Genomic DNA, 26530 nt, shown 5'->3' with positions numbered 1-26530 from the left:
CACAGCAACTCGCCCAAGCCTCCCCATTTCTCCTTACCCCAAATCCAGATAGCTGATGTTCTGAAAGAGCTACAAATCTGTAAATAGCCCATCCAACTACCTCATCCCCATACTGTTTTTTTTGTTGCTCCTTTGCAGCCCAGTATCTCTACTTGCACATTCATATTCTGCACATCTATCACTCCAGTGGTTAATTGCTAAATTGTAATTATTTCGCCACTATGGCCTATTTATTGCCTTACCTCCCTTATCTTACCTCATTTGCACACACTGTATATAGACTTTTTTTCCTATTGTGTTATTGACTGTATGTTTGTTTATCCCATGTGTAACTCTGTGTTGTTGTTTGTGTCGCACTGCTTTGCTTTATCTTGGCCAGGTCGCAGTTGTAAATGAGAACTTGTTTTCAACTGGTCTACCTGGTTAAATAAAGGTGAAAAAATAATAATAATAAAAAATAAAAATAAATGTTAATCCATTTTGTGATTTGATATTGTTAAATGTAAGCTCTGTTTACCCAGTATTTCTTATCCAAATGTTTCCTTGCCTGCAATTTGTTTTATCCAGGAATGTGAATAGGAGTACAACGTATGTTGTTCTCTGTGAGGTAGAAAACCCCTCTCATTTTACATCAGTGATAGAGAGACATAATGAAATCAAATATAGTTAACTAATTCACTGTATTAGAAAAGAGCTCTCGGTCTTTGGGCCAAAGGAGCACAGATTATGTGAGAAGTTACAGTTATTAGGAAAAGTTTCTTACACTGACAGAAGGTAGCATTTCCTCTAAAATGTAGAATGCAGTGACAGAAGAAATTTTGAATTCTGAATATCATTGATATGCATTGAAAATGTATCATGAGAACAGTGTTGTCTGAGTTCACTGCCAGTGCATTTGACCTCAGAAAGCCGATTAAAGACACATAGATAATTCAGGCAGGTGAGGGAATATATTTATGAATGATTTATGGTGCACTTATTCAAAATACGCTGTGATTTTCACTATCACATGGTAACACTCTTCATCCCTCCCTTTTCTTCCCTCCACCCGGAGCCAGACTGTGACAAACATAGGCTGTCATGTTCTGACCTTAGTTCCTTTGTTATGTCTTTGTTTTAGTTTGGTCAGGGCGTGAGTTGGGGTGGGTAGTCTATGTTCTTTTTCCTATGTTGTGGTTTTGTGTTTGGCCTGGTATGGTTCTCAATCAGAGGCAGGTGTCGTTCATTGTCTCTGATTGAGAATCATACTTAGGTAGCCTTTTCCCTCCTGTGTTTGGTGGGTGATTATTTACTGTTTAGTTTTCTTTCCATTCACCTTACGGGACTGTTGATTTGTCGTTTATTGTTTTGTTCAGTGTTCAGTTATTTTATTTAAAATATGAACCCTTACCACGCTGCGCTTTGGTCCTCACCTTCTTCCACCACAGACGATCGTTACATGTATAGGATGTATGGATTGTGCTCTGCCCCGCTCTCCTTCTCATCTCTGTGATAATGTGTGTTTTCAGCACAACCGTGTGAGCTATGTTAATATGCATCCCAGAAATTATATTTGCTGTTTGGTATTTTATTAGGATCCCCATAATACATAACATTAATGACATAATGACATAATACATAACATTAATAGAGAAGAACAGCTCAAGGACAGAACTACATAAAAAAATAGGTAAAATAGGTAAAATAGGGTAAAATAGGGGGAGAGCCGTTGTGCTGTGAGGTGTTGCTTTATCTGTTTTTTAACATTTACATTACATTTAAGTCATTTAGCAGACGCTCTTATCCAGAGCGACTTACAAATTGGTGCATTCACCTTATGACATCCAGTGGAACAGCCACTTTACAATAGTGCAACTAAATCTTTTAAGGGGGGGGGGGTGAGAAGGATTACTTTATCCTATCCTAGGTATTCCTTAAAGAGGTGGGTTTTCAGATGTCTCCGGAAAGTGGTGATTGACTCCGCTGTCCTGGCGTCGTGAGGGAGTTTGTTCCACCATTGGGGGGGCCAGAGCAGCGAACAGTTTTGACTGGGCTGAGCGGGAACTGTACTTCCTCAGTGGTAGGGAGGCGAGCAGGCCAGAGGTGGATGAACGCAGTGCCCTTGTTTGGGTGTAGGGCCTGATCAGAGCCTGGAGGTACTGAGGTGCCGTTCCCCTCACAGCTCCGTAGGCAAGCACCATGGTCTTGTAGCGGATGCGAGCTTCAACTGGAAGCCAGTGGAGAGAGCGGAGGAGCGGGGTGACGTGAGAGAACTTGGGAAGGTTGAACACCAGACGGGCTGCGGCGTTCTGGATGAGTTGTAGGGGGTTAATGGCACAGGCAGGGAGCCCAGCCAACAGCTAGTTGCAGTAATCCAGACGGGAGATGACAAGTGCCTGGATTAGGACCTGCGCCGCTTCCTGTGTGAGACAGGGTCGTACTCTGCGGATGTTGTAGAGCATGAACCTACAGGAACGGGCCACCGCCTTGATGTTAGTTGAGAACGACAGGGTGTTGTCCAGGATCACGCCAAGGTTCTTAGCGCTCTGGGAGGAGGACACAATGGAGTTGTCAACCGTGATGGTGAGATCATGGAACGGGCAGTCCTTCCCCGGGAGGAAGAGCAGCTCCGTCTTGCCGAGGTTCAGCTTGAGGTGGTGATCCGTCATCCACACTGACATGTCTGCCAGACATGCAGAGATGCGATTCGCCACCTGGTCATCAGAAGGGGGAAAGGAGAAGATTAATTGTGTGTCGTCTGCATAGCAATGATAGGAGAGACCATGTGAGGTTATGACGGAGCCAAGTGACTTGGTGTATAGCGAGAATAGGAGAGGGCCTAGAACAGAGCCCTGGGGGACACCAGTGGTGAGAGCGCGTGGTGAGGAGACAGATTCTCGCCACGCCACCTGGTAGGAGCGACCTGTCAGGTAGGACGCAATCCAAGCGTGGGCCGCGCCGGAGATGCCCAACTCGGAGAGGGTGGAGAGGAGGATCTGATGGTTCACAGTATCGAAGGCAGCCAATAGGTCTAGAAGGATGAGAGCAGAGGAGAGAGAGTTAGCTTTAGCAGTGCGGAGCACCTCCGTGATACAGAGAAGAGCAGTCTCAGTTGAATGACTAGTCTTGAAACCTGACTGATTTGGATCAAGAAGGTCATTCTGAGAGAGATAACGGGAGAGCTGGCCAAGGACGGCACGCTCAAGAGTTTTGGAGAGAAAAGAAAGAAGGGATACTGGTCTGTAGTTGTTGACATCGGAGGGATCGAGTGTAGGTTTTTTCAGAAGGGGTGCAACTCTCGCTCTCTTGAAGACGGAAGAGACGTAGCCAGCGGTCAGGGATGAGTTGATGAGCGAGGTGAGGTAAGGGAGAAGGTTAACTAGGTATTTCCTTGCAGCACTGGACCACACGACTGGACAATAATCAAGATTAGACAAAACTAGAGTTTTGCTGGCTGCAGAACTTGCTTTTTGGAGTGTGGTGTCAAAAAAGCAGAGCATCTCTTTATTACGGATAGACCTCTCTCCATCTTTACAACCATTGAATCTTTTTGTCTTCACCACGACAGTTTAGAAGCTAAGGTCATTTAAGTCATTTAGTCTCCTCAACTTGCTCAACAGCCACACCATTCATGACCAGATTCAGCTGAGGTCTAGAACTTAGGGAGACCTAAGGGATTTCTGCTCCACTTTCCCCTCCTTCAGTTTATTCATTTATCTCTCTAATGTTTGTGTCTGTCTGAACTGAGGACGGGAGGTTGATGTCTGTGAGATGGTCTGTAAGTGAAAGAACAGCATGACTTACCTGTGTTCATCTCAATGGGCTGCAGGAATGATATTGTTGAAGGGCATTGTAAGAAAGAGACCGAGGTCCTCAGTCTAGACTAGCGACTAGATGGTGTTGGTGGAGTGGAAGGAGGGTTGCGACAACAGGAATCCAAGTTTAGGTTGTTATTCGGAGCTCCAGTGAGCAATAGCGGGAAAAGGTTTACAGGAACTTGAATTCAAAGAAAGTTGCAATGGTATCGAAAGCAAAGCTAAGATTAACAGTTGCTTAATTCAAGACTAGAAACACTGCCAAGACCTGCAGAACACGATGCCCAGATAGGCAACCTCGCCAGAAGGTGAATATAACAATAGCTATTAGCTGTGGCCTGTAGCTTGGCCTCAGCCACACTCTGACCTTTCTTTTACTAAAATGCCAGAGAGCTGGTTATACACTCAGTGGCCAGTTTATTAGGTACACCCATCTAGTTGACTTGTTTTTTTAGTTTTTTTTGTCGCACCATTCTCATAAACCCTAGACACTGTGTAAAGACCTGTGGAGGCTGCCCGTTTCTGAGATACTGGAACCAGTGCGACTGACAATGACGATCATAGCACGCTCAAAGTTGCTTCGGTCACTAATTTTGGCCATTCTAACGTTCAATCGATCAGCAGCTGAATGCGTCGATGCCTGTCTGTCTGCTTTATATAGCAAGCCGCGGCCAAGCGACTCACTGTCTGTAGGAGCGAACCATTTGCGTGAACGTACCTAATAAACTGGCCGCGGAGTGTGCACTGTAGCTCCACCTTGATCCTGGAAGATTCCAACAACAGGTGAGTCAGAAAATAGATCAACTGTTTAGACGTGAATATTCTTTCAGCATAGAATGCAATATGTAAATCCTGTGATCTGCTTTTATATCAATTTCAACCTATAATTTATTATCGAAATGCTGAGCATTAAATTCTCTCCAAGGACAGAGTAGCGCACTTGCATTACAATTGGAGAGTGTAGGCCTATGTGTTGGTACATTCGTTAGAATCAGTGGTGGAGCAGTAGTACTCCACATAGGCATTAAACACAATACAGCTTCCCTGCATTTGAACTCTATGAATACCTATAGAACATATACAGTTGAAGTGGGAAGTTTACAGACACTTAGGTTGGAGTCATTAAAACTCGTTTTTCAACCACTCCACACATTTCTTGTTAACAAACTATAGTTTTGGCAAGTCGGGTAGGACATCTACTTTGTGCATGACACAAGTAATTTTTCCAACAATTGTTTACAGACAGATTATTTCACTTATAATTCACTGTATCACAATTCCAGTGGGTCAGAAGTTAACATACACTAAGTTGACTGTGCCTTTAAACAGCTTGGAAAATTCCAGAAAATTATGTCATGCTTTAGACGCTTTTGATAGGCTAATTGACATCATTTGAGTCAATTGGAGGTGTATCTGTGGATGTATTTCAAGGCCTACCTTTCAAACTCAGTGCCTCTTTGCTTGAAGAAACAGGTAGAAAAGTATCTATAGCCACAGTAAAACGAGTCCTATATCAACATAACCTGAAAGGCCGCTCAGCAAGGAAGAAGCCACTGCTCCAGACCCGCCATAAAAAAGCCAGACTACGGTTTGCAACTGCACATGGGGACAAAGATCATACTTTTTGGTGCAATGTGCTTTGGTCTGATGAAACACAAATAGAACTGTTTGGCCATAATGACCATCATTGTGTTTGGAGGAAAAAGGGTGAGGCTTGCAAGCAGGAGAACACCATCCCAACCGTGAAGCACGGGGGTGGAAGCATCATGATGTGGTGGTGCTTTGCTGCAGGAGGGACTGGTGCACTTCACAAAATAGATGGCATCATGAGGGAGTAAAATTATGTGGATATATTGAAGTAATATCTCAAGACATTAGTCAGGAAGTTAAAGCTTGGGTCTTCCAAATGGACATTGACCTCAAGCATACTTCCAAAGTTGTGGCAAAATGGCTTAAGGACAACAAAGTCAAGGTATTGGAGTGACCATCACAAAGCCCTGACCTCAATCCCATAGAACATTGGTGGGCAGAACTGAAAAAGCGTGTGTGAGCAAGGAGGCCTACACACCTGACTCAGTTACACCAGCACTGTCAGGAGGAATGGGTCAAAATTCACCCAACTTTATGTGGGAAGCTTGTGGAAGGCTGCCTGAAACATTTGACCCAAGTTAAACAATTTAAAGGCAATGCTACCAAATACTAATTGAGGGTATGTAAACTGACCCACTGGGAATGTGATGAAATAAATCAAAGCTGAAATAAATCCATCTCTCTCCTATTATTCTGACATTTCACATTCTTAAAATAAAGTGATGATCCTAACTGACCTAAGACGGAATTTTTTACTAGGATTAAATGTCTGGAATTGTGAAATACTGAGTTTAATTGTATTTGACTAAGGTGTATGTAAACTTCCGACTTCAACTGTATATTAAATTCGTTTTTTTTTCAAACTCATTTTGTGGAAAATGGCATGTTGCAAGGAATGATTGGTGCTCAACAGGTCAGAGAAAGGAGATATGTTTCTGATTTTTGGCCATGCATCCTGCCTTTTGGGTCTGATGTTTGTCTTGAGGTCAGGATTCTAACATGATTGAGTTGAGTGGCTGGAGCTAGAGTACTACTCTAAGTGAATCTGTTTGCCATCGTGACTGACACCACTTGACTACTGGGTCACGTGTTACAGTATGTGGAAGAGACACAGATGCAGATGCTCACTAACTAACTTACGTAAGCCCTTTTAACCATCTATAGTGGGTTATATATTGGTCAATGACCATGTTTGTGGTTTTGACTCACTCAAAGGGAAAACATTTAGCAACATTTGGCTTTAATCTAAAAAAGGAACATCCAAATTTAAGATGGCTGCTCTGCTCTAATTGTCACAAACGCTCGGAGGAATATGCTGCAGATCGTCCTTTATGTTCTGTATCATACCATCCGAGCTATACAATACATCACCATTTTCAGATGAGGTTTTCTGTGTCTCACCCAGCTACTGCCTATATAACCCTAAACTAAATCATCCCCATCAGGGCACGTTTAAACGCTGCTGAACGAAGTGTGAGACTCTTTCTCTCCATTGATCCACCCGCATGGCTCAGTAGCTGTGATTGAACCACTTTGAGTCTGTGCGTGGCTCCACAAATGGCTTATTTCATCAGGTCGCCCCCGTCTTACATGGGAATCCACTAACACCACTACCTACACTAAAGCTGCCATGGCCTGGGAGTCACGAGGCTGGGAGGAATGGGGATCTGAAAGTGTCAGTCATTGTTTACCTGGACAGGCGGGGGTGTTGGGGGTGGTGGTGGGAGGTGACATATTACTCATCACTGCACGTTGTTGGTGTGAGGGCTTATCTTTATGTGCACAGTGTTGGAGCATAGCTGCAGATGAGATTCCTCATCACTTTTCCTGCTGTGCGGGTGCGTGGGAGAATTACAAGCGTGAATATGCTGTTCATACACTGGGGTATTGCCCAGTGACTTTTACATAGTCATTGTATGGCGCTTTACCATGTCTTCGATGCAGTGAAAGATGGATAAACCATGACTACATGGGTTAAGATGACACTATTTTCTTGTTTTTAAAATGTACGGATAACCAGGGGCACACTTCAACATTCAGATATTATTTGCAAAAGATGCATTTGTGTTTAGTTAGTCCGCTTGACCATAGGCTGGGTTTTCTTGATAAGTGCGTGAATTAAACATTTTTCCTGTCCTGATAAGCATTCAAAATGCAACAAATACTTTGGATTGTCAGGGACAATGTATGGAGTAAAAAGTATAATATTTTCTTTAGGAATGTAGTGAAGTAAAAGTAAAAGTTGTCAAAAAATATAAATAGTAAAGTAAAGTACAAATACCCCCCAAAACTACTTCAAACTACTTTTACTTTAAGTACTTTACACCACTGGTCGTTTTTTTTTTTTTTAAAATGAATGAATGAATAAGTAAAGTAAACATGACTACAGTAAGTACTTTAGGTTTAATATCTAAACTCAGAAAGCAAAATTAATAATGTATTAGTCAATGTCATATTCAAAAACCACTCAAATATAATCATGAAACATTCATTAATTTTCATTGTGCGCATGAGATCTTCATAACCTTTTCTGCTGTGGGCTAAATCAGGGTCACATAGAGTGTGTCCTAAACAACCCACTTTGAAACAGAAGTATACCCCTCACACACATGATTATGGGTTTAAGAAAGAAGACATCTGTCAACAGATATAGAGTTGAAAGGTATTCAATTTTGACTTTGCCTCCTAATAATATACTTTATATACATCACAGAAGACTGAAATATAACAAAACCGTTTGACATAGAAACACCGGATTTGCGGCGGGTTTTTAAATTAATGTTGATTAATTATGAAATTATGAAAAACATTTATGACATTCCACACGAGGCCACTAGGTCATTTGACTGCAGGAAAGGGCTACATAACATAACTTTGAGGAGGGCAGAAAGTCTGCTAGTGGACCATCCTGTAGTCTAGAATCTGCTGTATATTGACAGAGTAAGTCAGGGATCAGGAGTTAATATTTATGAGGCAGTTATTATCCAAGCCCTAATCGCCTCTGTAGTCATTATCATGCCACTGCTTTGTAGGCTATACAGGGAGAGGCACTCCTCTGAGATCCATGGTATGGCAACCAAACAAACGTGAACAGAAGGGCAGACATCCGTAACGTGGAGCTTGGTATCCTTGAGGATAAAGCTTCTGAAAATAGCCATGTCTCCATCACAACCCTGATGCTGCCTGCTGCCGCTCACAGCAACAACCTCTTTTCTCCTCCAGCTCAGATTTGGGTTTAATACCCGCGATTCCATTTCATGCCTATGACTCACTCGTTCTCCTTCTGAATCTGAGGGTATGTTTAGTTCTTCAGTGGCACCATGGTTTAAGAGCAGGGATGTGTTATTTAATTTTCTCCTCAGTGAGGCTCAGCTCATCCAGCTAACATTACAGACACTCACTACCACTCCAGTGGAAGGGGTGTGAATGATATAAAATCAGCTTCAAAATGTAACAGATTTCTATGATAATAAAACACAGATGAGTTTAAATTGCACTATTTAGGTAGGCATCAATTACAAACTGTAGTTTTGAAGATAATAAATTGAGATCTAGCTGTGTTTTGAGGACGTATACATCGCTGGTATCTAGGTTGTTCTACTAAGAATTTAAATAGCCTCAGTCAAATGAAACTGCATTCTTTTGACTCATGCTCGCCATGGCTACAGATTGATATACTTCGCTCTTAGTATTGACTCAATATGGACAGTCGGTTGATTTGATTGCCATGACAGGGAATCATGACATAGAACATAAATAACTTTCAGAGAATGTACATAAACCTAATCTATCTGCATTCCCTGTTTGAGGGGTGATGATGTAAGGTCTGTTTTGTTCTACAGAGACGTCATTGTGATGTTGTTGTGATTTGAAGCGTATTGATGAGAACATTGAATGCAGTATTTGTCTGGGGTTTTGAAACATTAAACTGTGGGCTAAGATCTTTTAAATGGGGACAAAATTGCAAAATGCCTTTTTCTTGTGCTTCATTATTTTTCATTTATTTTCAAATCGGGCATCGGGCATCGGGGTCCACCTGCTCCTCAGTAAAGGAGGAAAATGTTTCACTCACTAATGAAAGCAGGGAAAGCAGGGATTTTCTGAGTGGCACAGAGGTCTAAGGCACTGCATCTCAGTGCTAGAGGCGTCATAACAGACCCTGGTTTGATCCTGGGCTGTATCACAACCAGCTGTGATCGGGAGTCCCATAGGGCAGTGCACAATTGGCCAAGCGTCGTCCGGGTTAAGGGAGGGTTTGGCCGGGGTAGGCTGTCATTGTAAAATAAGAAGACTTGCCTAGTTAAATAAAGCTTAAATAATAATACAAAAAATGTTTATGAGGCTCTCAACTGTAGGATGTTTTGAATGGCAAGATATATGATGTACTAAACATGCCCTCAACCCATCTTCCTTGTGGCGCATTGCCCTCTGGGATTCCCTCTGCTCAGAGATAAAAAATAATACATGTTGATGTATTGTGTATGTTGTTAGTTATGGGGGATTTCTTGTTTCATTTTTAGTTTTTGCCATTGTCTTTTTCTGTATTGAAACAAACTGAAGTACAGTAAACTGCTTGAGCAATCTGTGAAACAGAACTAAATATGTTATTTTCTTTCCCTTTCTCCATTTTCTCAGGAATGATTTGTCGCTTAATAAGTAACGAGCATTCATCATCACATTGGGATTGAGAGCAGGAGACAAAGTGGCAGGAGTACCTACTGTACATGACACAGATGATGTAATCAGAGACTTTTCCAGAGCCTAGTGCCCTGCAGGACTTACACTGACAGGGAAGCAAACATTTGGCAGGACAACATGAACAAATGCAGGCCAGTGCACTGGGCAACTTTGTCCATCCACCACCAGTGATATCCAGGGGCCTTCTACTAACCCTGGCCAAACTGACTCCAACATAGGCAACACAAACCGAAGGCTGTCACCTGTCTGCCCTGGTAAGTAATAAAATAGCCCTTTGAAATTCTTATGTTTAAGGATTTCATGCTGTACTTCAGTTGTTTCCATGCATTCTGAGATAGCTCCGATCAGAGTTGGCTAATTTATGTTAGTCTTTTTTAGAAACAGTTTTTGGCCCTGTTGCCCAGTGCTGTAGACTTACTGGCCCCATTGCCCAGTGCTGTAGACTTACTGGCCCCGTTGCCCAGTGCTGTAGACTTACTGGCCCCATTTCCCAGTACTGTAAACTTACTGGCCCCATTGCCCAGTGCTGTAGACCTACTGGCCCTGTTGTCCAGTGCTGTAGACTTACTGGCCAGTTGCCCAGTGCTGTAGACTTACTGGCCCCATTGCCCAGTGCTGTAGACTTACTGGCCCCATTTCCCAGTACTGTAAACTTACTGGCCCCATTGCCCAGTGCTGTAGACTTACTTGCCCCATTTCCCAGTACTGTAGACCTACTGGCCCCATTTCCCAGTACTGTAGACTTACTGGCCCCATTTCCCAGTACTGTAGACTTACTGGCCCCATTGCCCAGTACTGTAGGAATGTAATTTATGTAAATCTATCTTATGTAAAATCTATTCAGTTCTGTACCTGTCTATTCATCTTATGTACAGTATTATGTCATTTTATGTAGTTTTTATGTAGTTGTCTATTAATGTTCTGTATTATGTCATGCTTTATGTTTAGTGTGGACCCCAGGAAGAGTAGATGCTGCTCTGGCTGTAGCTAATGGGGATCCTAATAAAATGCTAAAATACTAAATACTGTAGACTTACTAGGCCTGGGAGGCTCTTCTGATGTCATCTGAGTGCAGCTGGGTCCTCTACTAAAGTGACGATCGAGGTCTAGTGAAAGGCTGAATGATGTAATGGACTCACTGATGTGTTCTACAGCCAGGATATGGGTCCAATAATACAGTCATTTAACTTCTGGCCTCCACTTCCAGGGAGAGTTTGGCAACAGCTGGATACAATAGTGCAGAGATTATGATCCGCGGACAGATACAGGGAGAGGAAGGCCTTTCTGAACATGGCAGATTGGAATGTTGACTCACTCATTCTGTCAAAACATGAAATGTCTGTAATTCCAATGTCATTTTTTATAATTGGCTTGTCTTAAATGCCACTCTTTATGGCCAAATGCCAAACACACATCTCCTTGTTGCATTGCTGGGTTGGTAAAAGAGAAGAGTCATTATGAGAAGAGAGTTAGTGGTGCCATTGGGCAGTATGAGGATTAGGCTTCTTCACGCTCCAGGTGTTAAGAACAGGAGCAGATAGAATTTGGAGCGGAACGAATGCTTGCTGTAGCGAGAGAAAAAAGAAGAGAAAAAAATGTAGCGGTCATTGCTGCGGAATATCAAATGTCGTTTTTGTATTCCGTTGTGTCTTTGTATCTTTGAGTTATGATGCAAGTGTTGATCTTGATATGTGAGATGAATAATAAGCAGGGGTCTCGATATGAGATAGATAATAAACAGTAGTAATGCATTGCAATGATTCTACTGAAGTGCCCTTCTCAAATTTTCTTTACATTGTTTACGGTACACAAATCAGTCAAGTCAGTGGTGTCTGATTCTGTATTACTCAATGAAGTAACATTCCTGACCTTCCTGGTTAAGTAAATCAAATAAGTATTATAACCAGATCTATCTTTATTCAAATAAGACCTGTTTGTTTGTGATTAGAACCTGGATATTAGGATGGGGTTAATAAATGATCCTGTAAATGTAATTCATTCAGGCTTTACTGACCATTCAGACTGTGCAGCAGAAAGACGACAGCAGAGTGAATAGTAAATGTGATCCACTTTGGAGAAGGGAGCTGAGACGTCTCAGGAACACTTCTCGCTCTCAGCCATTTGACCAGGTGTTCTCATTAGCACCTTCTTCCCGGCCCCCAGGGAGGGAGGAGGGTGGCACATTTAGTGTCATCTCGCTCTGCTGCCATTAAACTATAAGAACATTTAGCCCTGCAACACTACATTTCTGCCCTATTTCTTTCATTAGAATACAGGGCCATTCAATGTAATCTGCTCAGAAGGTTATGAACTGAATAAAAATCCTCAATGAATAACACTAAACACATTATCTGAATAGGGCTATATATTTACTCTGGTAATTGCTGGATGATTTAATGATTACTTGACATATCATTATTGTTTGATGAGACTGGTTATAAACATGACACAACTAATGGAATCCCAAAAACATTCCTTAACCCAGGACTCTTCAACTAATGACTTTTCGGGAGAATAAAGAAAAATGAGCAATTCTGTGTAAATCTGGTAGGTTTATTGATGGGACAAACAAACAATATTGTTACATTTCAGCATGAATCGCAGCAATGATGAAGGACATTTTTTTTTGGGGGGGGGTTTCAAGTACCTCAGTTAAGCACCTGATTGCCTTTTTTGTTTAAGCTGGGCTGAAGTGTGTTTGGCCTATATCACTCCTCACCTCTCCACCTGATAGCTGATGTGTGGTGAGTGTTCTGGCAGAAAAAAGGTCGCTGTTCATTTCCCAGGGTGGTGCTACACATTTGTGGTGGATGAGGTGAGTTTCTCTCTGCTATGTAAAGCGCTTTGATTACCTCAGTTGGTAGAAAATAACTATATAAATCCAATCAATTAAAATACTTTTCCCATTGTACAACTAATGGAATGTACTGAATATGGAACCACCAAAACTCTTCCTAGAGCTGACCGCCCTGCCAAACTGAGCAGTTGGGAGAGAAGGGCCTTGGTCAGGGAGGTGACCAAGAACCCGGTGGTCACTCTGACAGAACTCTGGAGAACCTTCCAGAAGGACAACCATCTCTGCAGCACTCCACCAATCAGGCCTTTATGGTAGAGTGGCCAGACGGAAGCCACTCCTCAGTAAAAGGCATGACAGCCCGCTTGGAGTTTGCCCAAGGACCTAAAGGACTCTCAGACTGTGAGAAACAAGATTCTCTGGTCTGATGAAACCATGATTGAACCCCTCGCTTGAATGCCAAGTGTTACATCTGGAGGAAACCTGGCACCATCCCTACGGTGAAGCATGGTGGTGGCAGCATCATGCTTTGGGGATGTTTTTCAGCTGCAGGGACTGGGAGACTAGTCAGGATCGAGGCAAAGATGTATGGAGCAAAGTACAGAGAGATCCTTGACGAAAACCTGCTCCAGATCGCTCAGGACCTCAGACTGGGGCGAACATTCACCTTCCAACAGGACAACAACCCGAAGCACCCAGCGAAGACAATGCAGGAGTGGCTTCGGGACAAGTCTCTGAATGTCCTTGAGTGGCCCAGCCAGACCCCAGACTTGAACCCGATCAAACATTTCTGGAGAGACCTGAAAATAGCTGTGCAGCAATGCTCCCCATCCAACCTGACAGAGCTTGAGAGGATCTGCAGAAAAGAATGGGAGAAACTCCCCAAATGCAGGTGTGACAAGCTTGTAGTGTCATACCCAAGAAGTCTCGAGGCTGTAATCGCTGCCAAAGGTACTTCAACAGAGTACTAAAGGCTCTGAATACTTACAGTATGTAAATGTGATATTTCAGTTTCTTATAATACATTTGCACAACAAAAACTGTTTTTGCTTTGTCATTATGGGGTATTTTGTGTAGATCGTTTTAATCAATTTTAGAATAAGGCTGTAACGTAACAAAATTGGGAAACAGTCAAGGGGTCTGTATACTTTCCAAAGGCACTGTATGTCAATCATCTGCAGCAGGGCCGGCCCACCCATTAGGCATGTTTAGGCGACCGCCTACAGTGGCAGATTGACGAGGGCAGCATTTTCCGAGTGAAACTGACCAAGAGTCATCTCACATAACTTTGCCCCAAAACAATGAATCTCTCCCCCATTAGCATATGAGCTATTAAGGAGAAAGCTGATGCCACCATGATAAGCAGTGCCCAGGTTATGTATCTCGTCCATGCCCAGCACGCCTCTCCATGGTGCTGTTGAAGAGACGCAGTGCTGCGGTGCTCCACCAACATTCCGTCAAAGTCATCTAACATAAATCATGTAGCCTATACAGTAGAAAGAGTAGGCTATATAGCCTCTGTGGCCTTTTCTGTAGCATACAGGGCCGCCAAATGTACAACGATGTATAATACAGACACTTTACATCATTTATTTAACTAGGCAAGTCAGTTAAGAACAAATTCTTATTTACATGCGTGTTTCCGATCAAATATCCTAAATGGAGCAATCCCAGTGGGCAAAACCTGGTTGAAAAAGGAAGCTTATTAATAACCAGAATGTGACATCATTTTCTGACCACCATACAACCAGTTGGTCATTATTGTGACCTATATTTGACCAGCTGGTCATAATTGTGACCTATATGGTCCTCTGTAGCTCAGTTGGTAGAGCATGGCGCTTGTAACGCCAGAGTAGTGGGTTCGATTCCCGGGACCACCCATACGTAGAATGTATGCACACATGACTGTAAGTCGCTTTGGATAAAAGCGTCTGCTAAATGGCATATATTATATATTACTATATCTGACCAGCTGGTCATAATTCTATGTATAATGTGATATATTATGTAACCTACTGGACATAGTTAAGACCTCCTCATAACCTGGTAATGACCACCTGACTACAGCTTATTTCCTACTGTACACTCTTAGAAAAAAGGGTTCCAAAAAGGTTCTTTGACTGTCCCCATAGTAGAACCCTCTGTGGAAAGGGTTCTACATTAAAACCAAAAGGGTTCTACCTGAAACAAAAAGGGTTCTACCTGAAACTAAAAGGGTTTTACCTGGAACCAAAAATGGTTATTCAAAGGGTTCTCCTATACATATAAACTTTTTTTCAAAGTGTGTACTGTAGAGGATAAAGTTGGATATTGAAAAGATTGTTCATTACATTTCTATTTGTTTCCATAGTCACCAATTGAAGTTAATCTGCAACATATTCTTACATTTAAAATAGGTAAGGAATGGGCAAAAACAAATCTTCATCACCATTTTTCTTTAAAAAAAAGCAACTAGCTCATACAGTATACACACTTTGCGTCCTTCTCCACCACAGAGGTCAGGGACATATTTCAAGGACTTTCCAGAGGGCCCACAACTCATCAACCTCCTGAGTTTTCTGGCTTTTCAAGACACTTACTGTAAGCATAAAAATATAATAAAATACATTTGCGATTGGCATAATGTGGGCATGCAGGACATGACGATGTAACTTTAAAATTTATGTTGAGGGGGGTAAGGTAAAATGTATCGTATTGTCAAATACAAAATACAAAAATATACAAGGATCCCTGGTCAAGAAAAACTTCACATCCATATTGGGGGGTGCATGTTTCAAGTATTAGATTAGTTTACAAAATCTTTCACACTCACACAATCAATGTTTCGTATATTGGTATTCAACGTTGACGTGACAATGTATTCTAAAGTTATTGTGATCATCATATATATCTGTTTCTCTCTCACACACACACACGCGCACACACACACACACACACACACACACACACACACACACACACACACACACACACACACACACACACACACACACACACACACACACACACACACACACACACACACACACACACACACACACACACACACACACACACACACACACACACACAAATGAGAAAGAAAACATGTTCCCCTAGGACTGAGTGTGATGGCAGCCTTCTCTAGCATAATGACAACATGCCCTTTAGACCCAAAGCTTTAATTATTTGGTTGAGGTGCCTAGTGGGTTGGATGGAGATGAACACGTGTCGGAATGTGCACTCTGAACAGACAATGACATGGACATGGCCAGGGACGGAGGGAGCGGGACAGTCCCCTCCCTGCACATAAGGATTCCATACAGGGAAAACGATGGGGACTGGAATCGATCACATTGTCAGGAGCATGTATAAGTAATATACATGTGGGAACTGCGGCCTTGTTTAAGAGAAGTGAAATCTATTATTCACCACATCAATGTCGACTACTGTACATGCCACCAGCGGCGTTTGCCACACTCAGAATGTATTTGAGGAAAATGGGTTCTGGTCATAAGACCAGCAGTACAGAAAAGCGTTGTGATGCAAATGTAATTTGAAGATATGGAAAACAAAATGAGACTAGTGTAGGAAAAGGTGTATGGGAGGATTATTGAATAGACCATTCTTTCCAGCTTATATTTACATGATATAAATTACCACGAATAGTGATAGTGTGTTTAAAAGAGAGTTAGACAGTGTATAGTGAGCACATGCAGGCGTTGTTATCACGGTGTTTGTGCATAGGCGCCTGAGTAATGGAGCAAACGGAGCAGCTGCATCCACAAAATAGGGATGCAAAGGTACGTACGTATGTGAGCACACACACACATCTACTTTCATTAACTAAACAGATATCAACTTGTTAAAACGTTAGCTAGCTAGCTACAACAGGTAAACATTTTATTATACCATGCCCATGGAGGATTAGCCAGCTAGCAAAACTTTCTTTGACGTCGCTTTACAAAAGTAAAACAAAAATACAGAGAACTTTTTATGTATAATGTTACATTCTCTTGAAAAAAATGTTGCTTTCATTCAGCTACAAGTGCATTAGTGAGGTCGGGCACTGATGTTGGGCGATTAGGCCTGACTTGCAATCAGCGTTCCAGTTCATCCCAAAGCTGTTCGATGGTGTCATTAAAAGATCTGGTTGTGATCATGTTATAAGACATCCCAAACAGATTTCAACCAGTAAAATAGGTCTTTATCACGTTATATGCACACTGTGATATCAAATAAATATTTGCTTCAATGTGAATATGAATGAAAATCTTAACAAACACACCATATCCTAAAAACAGGACAGGTAAAAGTCAAATGGATAATTGCCTATGGAATAAAATGAGGCTAGGCTACTCATGGCTGCTGTCCTGAAGTTTCACTCATTGGGCTAATTGTCTCGATAATTAGCGATATCAAGTTTGTAGGCCTATTTCGTCAATTTCTGAGAGCTGATCACGGCGAACAAACGGCATTTTCCAAGATAACACGATGCCTGATACACTTGGTTATGCCTATAGCTGACATAGGGGTGTGCGTAATTGGCGGCACAGAAGTCAGGCGCAGGAGAGCAGAACTTGGTAATAACTGGAGATTTATTAAGCAAAACCAACAGAATCCAGCACCTCTCCTCCGGACCGTACCCCTCCCACTCCACGAGGTACTGAAGGCCCCTCGCCTGACGCCTCGAATCCAGTATGGAGCGGACGGAGTACGCCGCGGCCCCCTCGATGTCCAGAGGGGGCGGAGGAACCTCCCGTACCTCAGACTCCTGGAGCAGGCCAACCACCACCGGCCTGAGGAGAGACACATGGAACGAGGGGTTAGTACGGCAATTGGAGGTAAGCTGTAACCTATGACAAACCTCGTTCACTCTCCTCAGGACACAAACCGCGGGCCCAGCTTCCGGCAGGGCAGGCGGAGGGGCAGGTTTCGGGTCGAGAGTCAGACCCGGCCTCACTGCGGTGACGGTCTGCTATGGCTTTCTGGTGCAGCATGGCCCGCTGGAGGTGAACATGGGCGGCGTCCCATGACTCCTCCGCACGCCTGAACCAGTCCTCCACTGCAGGAGCCTCGGTCTGACTCTGATGCCAAGGTGCCAGAACTGGCCCAGTACGCACTTGAAGGGGGAGAGGTTAGTGGAGGAGTGGCGAAGCGAGTTCTGAGCCATCTCGGCCCAGGGCACGAACGCTGCCCACTCCCCCGGCCGATCCCCGCAGGAACCTAACCACATCCTGGTTCACTCTCTCCACCTGCCCATTACTCTCGGGATGAAACCCAGAGGTAAGGCTGATCGAGACTCCCAGACGTTCCATGAACGCCTTCCAGACCCTCAAAGTGAACTGGGGACCTCGATCAGCCACTATATCCTCAGGCACCCTGTAGTGCTGGAAGACATACGTAAACAAGGCCTCCGCAGTCTGTAGGGCCGTAGGGAGACTGTGCAGAGGGAGGAGATGGCAGGACTTAGAGAACCGATCCACAACGACCAGGATCGTGGTGTTTCTCTGTGAGGGGGAGATCGGTCAGGAAATCCACTGACAGGTGCAACCAAGTCCACTGTGGAACGGGTAAGGGGTGTAGCTTCCCTCTGGGCAGGTGCCTAGGAGCCTTACACTGAGCGCATACCGAGCAGGAGGAAACAAAAACCCTCACGTCCTTGGCCAAGGTAGGCCACCAGTACTTCCCAACCAAACAGCGCACCGTCCGACCGATCCCAGGATGACCAGAGGAGGGTGACGTGTGGCCCCAATAGATCAACCGGTCACGGACAACAGATGGAGCGTACAGACGCCCACTGGGACACTGGAGGTGAGAGGGCTCTGCACGTAATGCCTGCTCAATGTCCGCGTCCATCTCTCACACTATCGGCACCACCAGGCAGGAGGCCGGGAGTGTGGGAGTGGGATCCATGGGTCGCTCCTCTGTGTCATACAGCCGGGACAGTGTGTCTGCCTTCACGTTCTGGGAACCTGGTCTGTAGAAAAGGGAAAAAACAAAACGGGTGAAAAACATGGGCCACCTTGCCTGGCGAGGGTTCAGTCTCCTCACTGCCCAGATGTACTCCAGATTGCGGTGGTCAGTCCAGATGAGAAAAGGGTGTTTAGCCCCCTCAAGCCAATGTCTCCACGCCTTCAGAGCCTTGACAACAGCCAACAGCCAACAGCTCCCGGTCCCCCACGCCAATGTCTCCACGCCTTCAGAGCCTTGACAACAGCCAACAGCTCCTGGTCCCCCACGTCAATGTCTCCATGCCTTCAGAGCCTTGACAACAGCCAACAGCCAACAGCTCCCGGTCCCCCACTTCATAGTTTCGCTCTGCCGGGCTGAACTTCTTCGAGAAGAAGGCACAGGGGCAGAGCTTTGGTGGCGTATCCGAGCGCTGAGAGAGCACGGCTCCTATCCCAGCCTCGGACACGTCCAACTCCACTATGAACTATGAACTACACCTGTTGTCATCATGGGAAAGACTCATTGTTATCTTTTCATAAAACAACTGGTTGCAGTAAAGAGCCAACCTGGATACTAAGGAGATCCTGAGGGAAATTGATGAGTACCAACAGCTTTACGCTATGGAGGAACAACATACTCCATCATGGAAAGATCAGACTTTCTCACAAAATAACTTTAACCCAACAAAAAAAGAAAAAGAGATTAATATACAGACAAAGACTATTTACTTTTATTTTTTTTATTTCACCTACATTTAACCAGGTAGGCCAGTTGAGAACAAGTTCTCATTTACAAAAATGGAGGAGGCAGGTGGCAGCAGGAGGAGGTAGGGAACTGGTCTGTCTGCCCAATATATGGGATCAAAACTGGCAGAGAAATAAAAATAGCATAAATAGGAATGTATTCCAGTTTCATTTGAGGACTAGGATGTGGACAACTACGCCATACAGATTGCAAAATAGTTGGGAAGTGATTTTTGATGTATCAATTCCATGGTACAGCGTGTATGAGTTGATATATAAAACGACGCAAGATTAATGACTTCGTGCTTTTCAGCTAAAATGATTATATTGAATTCTTGCCACAAACAAATAGTTTAATATTTGGGGCATAAAATCATAATTTGCCTGAGGCTGATGCCGTGTAGGTGTTTGTACACATGCATATACACACACTCTCATTCAAATACACACACACACTCTCATTCATTCATACACGGACACACACACATGTAATAGTGCCAGACATGCACTCAAACATATACAGTTGGCATTACTGTTATGATTTTAGTTGTCCTTGATGTCCTTTGTTTTCAGTATTTTATTGTTTTTTGGCGGTTAATTTTCTTGATTGTTGGTGCATTGGGCAGAGTTCTTGGTGGGGAATGGAATTAATTGTATTTATTTAATTTTTTATGATTTTTTTTCTTGGGGGGGACTGTGAGAGGGGTCTCGGATGGTTGAGGGACAGCTATTGGGGAACTGTGGGGGGGATCTTGGAGGGTTCGGGTTCACATTTTTTGGCCTGGTGGGAGATCAGTCAATGTGCCCTTGAGCAGGGCATTGACCCTGGATGCCTCTGTGTGTCACTCTGAATGGAAGACTGTTGGATGACTGGAGTGGTGTAGTTGCTGCTTCACTGCAAGTATATTGTATGTTTCGGATATTCAATCAAATAAAATAAAAAACAAAGAATATATACATCATTTTTTAAAATATAAAAATATATCAAATTAAAAATAACCAAACATTGGTCCTGGGATATAAATGTTGTGTTGTTATTTTACCTGAAATGCTCAAGGTCCTCTACTCCGATAAATAATCCACACATAAAACAGGTCAACCAAATTGTTTCTAGTCATATATCCTCCTTCCAGGCATTTTCTTCTTTGGAATTTATATGGCGATTGGCATCTAACTTTCATAGTTACCACGATGACCGACCGAACTCAGTTAATCTTTCAATCACCCACGTGGGTATAACCAATGAGGAGATGGCATGTGGGTATCTGCTTCTATAAACCAATGAGGAGATGGGAGAGGCAGGATTTGCAGTGTTCAGCATCACAAATAGAACTGACTTCTATTTTAGTGCTTGGCAACGCAGACGCTCTTTGGTGCGTGCGAGCAGTGTGGGTGCAATAATTGAATAACATGCATGTTTACATTTATTTTGCAACGCTTGTGCATGCGACGCAATCGGTGTGGTCAGCATGTAAATTAAGAATGTATCCTACCATTTCTACTGATCTCCATGCCAGTTATGATTTTCATATTCACATTTGGAACAGTTTCTTTTTAATAATAACGTTTTCGTGGTTAGTAATATAAATCTAAATTAAAATGATACAAATCTAAAAGTTAGAATTCAGCTAAAGCGAGAGCACCAGCCTCTGCCATACATTGAACTACACCGTGAGCTGTTTGCAGTTAAAGAAATGAGCGCATGGAACTTAGATTTAGCCTGTAGGCCAAATTGTCCAATGCAGCAGTAGGCCTATATTTTCCATTGTCAACTATGTAAAAATGCATAAAGCTGACAAATGTACCTTTAATGTAATGAAATGACAGGGAATAATAGAATAGAATAATAGTGAAGACATCAAAACTATGAAATAACAATCACGTAGTAACCAAAAAAGTGTTACACAAATCCAAATAAATGTAATATTTGAGATTCTTCAAAGTAGCCACTGATTGGCTCAAGCGCATTAAGAAGGAAAGAAATTCCACAAATTAACTTTTAAAAAGGCACACCTGTTAATTGAAATGCATTCCAGATGACTACCTCATGAAGCTGGTTGAGAGAATGCCAAGAGTGTGCAAAGCTGTCATCAAGGCAAAGGGTGGCTACTTTGAAGAATCTCAAATATAAAATATATTTTGATTGGTTTAACACTTTTTTGGTTACTACATAATTCCATATGTGTTATTTAATCGTTTCGATGTCTTCCCTATTATTTTACAATGTAGAAATAGTAAAAATAAAGAAAAACCCTTGAATGAGTAGGTGTGTCCAAACTTTTGACTGGTACTGTATGAAATGGGGAAATGTGAAAAAAATAAACAATCAAAGGGCAAACCATTTACACAAAGAAACAATTAATTCAGCAAGGATTGTCAGAAGAAAGCTGAGTGCATTCTGGAAAGCTGGGTGCATTTTGGAGAGAGATGCACCTATCTTTGTTACCCACCACTCCCCTTCTTCTTGTCTCAACATTTAAAATAATGCTTAAGACCAATGTTCTCTCTAAAAACATTTGGCACTGAGCAAATTTCAGGTGTCCTAAGCACAAACTTGAATGTTGTGAAAATTCTGTATCCACTTTAAGTTACAGTTTTAACTGTCGCCAAGTAGGCTACTGTGGCTATTTGATCATAATATAGGCCTACCAGAGTGGCCTACCATCAAAGGCAACGGAGAAAATGCATTCCATAACATTTTAACATTGAAAAAGCTGTTCTGTCATTCAGCCTACAGTACCAGCCATTGTGTGTTGTTCAATGTAGGGCTTGACATTAATCTGTTTCCCATACCATTATTACAGAGAATCATAAAAATTATGCTACTGTCACACCCTGACCATAGTAAGCTGTTTATTCTCTGTGTTGGTTGGGGCGTGATAGTGACTTGGGTGGGTCATGTGAAATGTATGTCTATGGTGGCCTAATATGGTTCCCAATCAGAGGCAGCTGTTTATCGTTGTCTCTGATTGGGGATCATATTTAGGTAGCCATTTCCCCATTTTGTCTACATTTATTTGCCTGAGTGCACACTAGTAGCTTCACGTTTCGTTTGTTCTTTATTGTTTTGGTGAGTTTCAGTTTATTAAAATATGTGGAACTCTACTCACGCTGCACCTTGGTCTACTCTTTATAACGAACGTGACAGAAGATCCCAACAAAAATGGACCAAGCAGCGTGGACAGGAGAAGTGTACAGGAGGAGTGGATCCTGGATGGTAAAGGACCATGGACGCAGGCCGGGGAGTATCGTCGTCCGAAGGAGGAGATAGAGGCAGCGAAGGCGGAACGGCAACGATACGAGGAGTTAGCTCAACGAAGCAAGCACGAGAGGCAGCCGGGGAGATTGGCGGAGTCAGGGTTTAGACCTGAGCCAACTCCCCGTGCTTATCGTGGGGAGCGTGTGACCGGTCAGGCACCGTGTTATGCAGTTATGCACACAGTGTCGCCAGTGCGCATTCACAGCCCGGTGCGTCCTGTGCCTCGTCCCCGCACTCGCCCTGAGGTGCGTGTCATCAGCCCGGTGCCACCTGTACCGGTCCCACGCATCAGGCCTCCAGTGCGCATTCACAGCCCGATGCGCTCTGTTCCAGCTTCCCGAAGTTGCTGTGCTAAAGTGGGCATTCAGCCAGAACGGATTGTGCCGGCTCAGCGCTCTTGGTCTCCAGTATGTCTCCTTGGTCTAGGATATTCTGCGCCGATTCCACGCACTGTGTCGCCAGTGCGCCTTCACAGCCCAGTGCATCCTGTGCCAGCTTCCCGCACTTGCCGGGCTGTAGTGAGCATCCAGTCAGAAAGGGTTGTGCCAGCTCTGCGCTCTAGACTTCCAGTGCGCCTCCACAGTCCAGTGCATCCTGTGCCTCCTCCCTGCACTAGCCCTGAGGTGCGTGTCATCAGCCCGGTGACACCTCTACCAGTCCCACACATCAGGCCTCCAGTGAGCCTCCACAGTCCAGTACGTCCTGTGCCTCCTCCCCGCACTCGCCCTGAGGTGCGTGTCACCAGCCCGGTACCACCAGTGCCAGAACCACGCATCAGGCCTCCAGTGCGCCTCCACAGTCCAGATCTTCCGGCGCCGTTTCACAGTCCAGAGCTTCCGGCGCCGTTTCACAGTTCAGAGCTTCCGGCGCCGTTTCAGAGTCCAGAGCTTCCGGCGACATTTCACAGTCCGGAACCTCCAACAACTGTGTACAGTCCAGAACCTGCTGAGACGGTCTGCAGTCTGGAGCCTCCAGCGACGGTCTGCGGTTCAGAGCCTTCAGCAGGGGTTCTTAGACCAGAGCCTCCTGCAACGATCTACAGTCCGGTTCCACCGGCGACGATCCACGGTCCGGAGCTTCCGGCAATGCGCCGGACACCGGAGCCGCCCTCGATGCCCTGTGTCATCCATCATAGATGCCCACTCGAACCCCCCCCTAATTGAGTCAGGTTTTGCGGTCGGAGTCCACACCTTTGTAAGCTGACCATTGTAAGCTGTTTATTCTCTGTGTTGGTTGGGGTGTGATAGTGTCTTGGGTGGGTCATCTAGGTGAAATGTATGTCTATGGTGGCCTGATATGGTTCCCAATCAGAGGCAGCTGTTTATTGTTGTCTCTGATTGGGGATCGTATTTAGGTAGCCATTTCCCCATTGTTATTTGTGGGATCTTGTCTACATTTATTTGCCTGAGTGCACACCAGTAGCTTCACGTTTCATTTGTGCTTTATTGTTTTGTTTTGGTGAGTTTCAGTTTATTAAAATATGTAGAACTCTACCTACGCTGCGCCTTGGTCTACTCATTATAACGAACGTGACAGCCACCCTCTGCCTATTGGCTACTTAGCTTATTGAAACCTGTCTCAAAATACAACTGTGCCTCCTTAAGACAAAAAAACACTATTTAGCTGACTCACTTTCCAAAGATGTCTAGAAATGCACACGTTTTGTGCTCTTGTATGAAGCAATCACTCCTCTATTGCTGACTACAAATGATCTATAACTGTGTTAATAACTCACTAACTAGCAAAGGATATGAACAAAATGTGCACACATGGCTACATGCAGCTCTTGCTTTGATCTCAAAACAAGTACATCTACCACAGCTGTAAACAGTCCAGTTCAAAGTAAATGGCACAGATTCATATATAGCAATGGCTTATTTGGATTTCGGCCTACTGCAGCTCTGATGGTTAGGCCACACTTTTGTAGAGTACCTGCAGAGTCGGTCGGGAGCAATAGAATCCTACTCTGATGCGTTCTGCCTGCTACAAAATCTCTTGCATAGTTCGTTTTGTTTCACTATGTTGCATTGAAAGTTGCTAATATTGCATTGATTCGATCACAATTGCCATAGTAAAAAGGAAATGATGATAGTGTTAACTAACAGGGAAAACTCTAGAAAGTTGAGTGAAGTTCAATCTTGTGCTTCTCTCAGTGGGCTGATATTTCATCTGCTCTGCACAGAAGTCCCTGGGAGCTTCACTGCGTCTCTCCGGCTACTGCAGCTTAGAGGGAATATTGCTCAGGACACATTATCTTCACACATATTTTAGATGCTGACACTGACAGATGCAATTCAATAATCAGCTAGGCCTATTGTCACGTGTCCTGCCCAAATTGCGGGCTACCAAACTAGGCATAGGTCTGCTCTTGTGATTTGAAACAATCCACAGCATTTTTTAAAATAAGATAATGGACCTCTGCGGCTTAGTCGTGTTGTCTGGTGAAGTATTTTGAATGATTTAATTTATTTCAGTAAAGACAGGAGTAATTATATAATTATGGCAAATTTATTTAAATTTACTTCAGAAGACGCCTATGGTAGCTGATATTGAGAGCTTGAATAGCCAAAATGATTTGTCTTAAGTCTTTGTCAGGTATTAGGAGTATAAAGCCAATGCTACTGCCTGTTTCACAAATCACAATGATAGGCATTCATAAAAGTGCATTGCGGCAGACACTGTATAGCCTAGGTTACTATTCTACTTTGCGGGGGTAGGAGGTGGGCGGTATTTGTTTTTGTCTAGCCCAGGGCGGCATATCGGCCAAGACCGGGCCTGATCTGCAGGGCGGGCTCTCACTGTCACACTGTCATTGTGAGCCTTCCTCCACTCTACTGTGTGTGAGAAAGAGAGATGGGAAGTGAAAGAGAGAGAGATTGACAGAGACAGAGACCAAGGAGACATAATGATAGGATCCCATATGTTACTAGCTGACAAGACCCAGCATAACTGGATACAGGCATGTTCAGTTTTAATTACTAGTGGAGTTTCATCCCTGGCTGGATTTGATTTGAAGGAGAGCTGTGGTTCTGATTGAAGAGCCTTACAGATTCAGGATCACTTGACCAGTTCTATCAGCGTAATCAGGAGATTAACCGCTACATCCCATCCCTGGAAAGAGAAATGGCTCTAAGATGACTTCTTGGCTCCAAGCCGACCTTTCCCCAAGAGAGCCGATTATCGTCCATTCCTAGAAATGATATAATTCTTTCTATATGTTTTCCAACCCGAAGCCCAGTCACTACCTAAATCTAATACAATTGTATTTGTCACATGCTTCGTGAACAACAGGTGTGGACTAACAGTGAAATGCTTACTTACGGACCCTTCTCAACAATGCAGAGAGAAAGAAAATGGAGAAATAATAGAAGAGTAAAACACGTAAAAATAATAATAATAACTTGGAATAATCTGACAGATAGTAAACAGTAGCAGCAGAGTATGAAAAGTTAGTGCAAAAAGGGTCAATGCAGATAGTTTAACAGCTAACAAAATAGCTACCCAGACTAACAATTGCCTTGGGGGTATAATCTTTTCGGGATCCTGTTGGTTCCAGACTTGGTGCATTAGTACAGATTGCCATGCTGTAGCAGAGAAAACAGTCTATGGCTTGGGTGGCTGGAGTCTTTGACAATTTTTAAGGCCTTCCTCTGACAATTCCTGGTATAGAGGTCCAGGATGGTAGGGAGCTATGCCCCAGTGATGTACTGGGCCTTAC

Source organism: Oncorhynchus gorbuscha, linkage group LG06 (assembly GCF_021184085.1).
Source record: "Oncorhynchus gorbuscha isolate QuinsamMale2020 ecotype Even-year linkage group LG06, OgorEven_v1.0, whole genome shotgun sequence".
Lineage (NCBI taxonomy): Eukaryota > Metazoa > Chordata > Actinopteri > Salmoniformes > Salmonidae > Oncorhynchus > Oncorhynchus gorbuscha.
The sequence above is the reverse complement of the archived record's forward strand: the minus strand, read 5'-3'. Positions refer to the sequence as shown.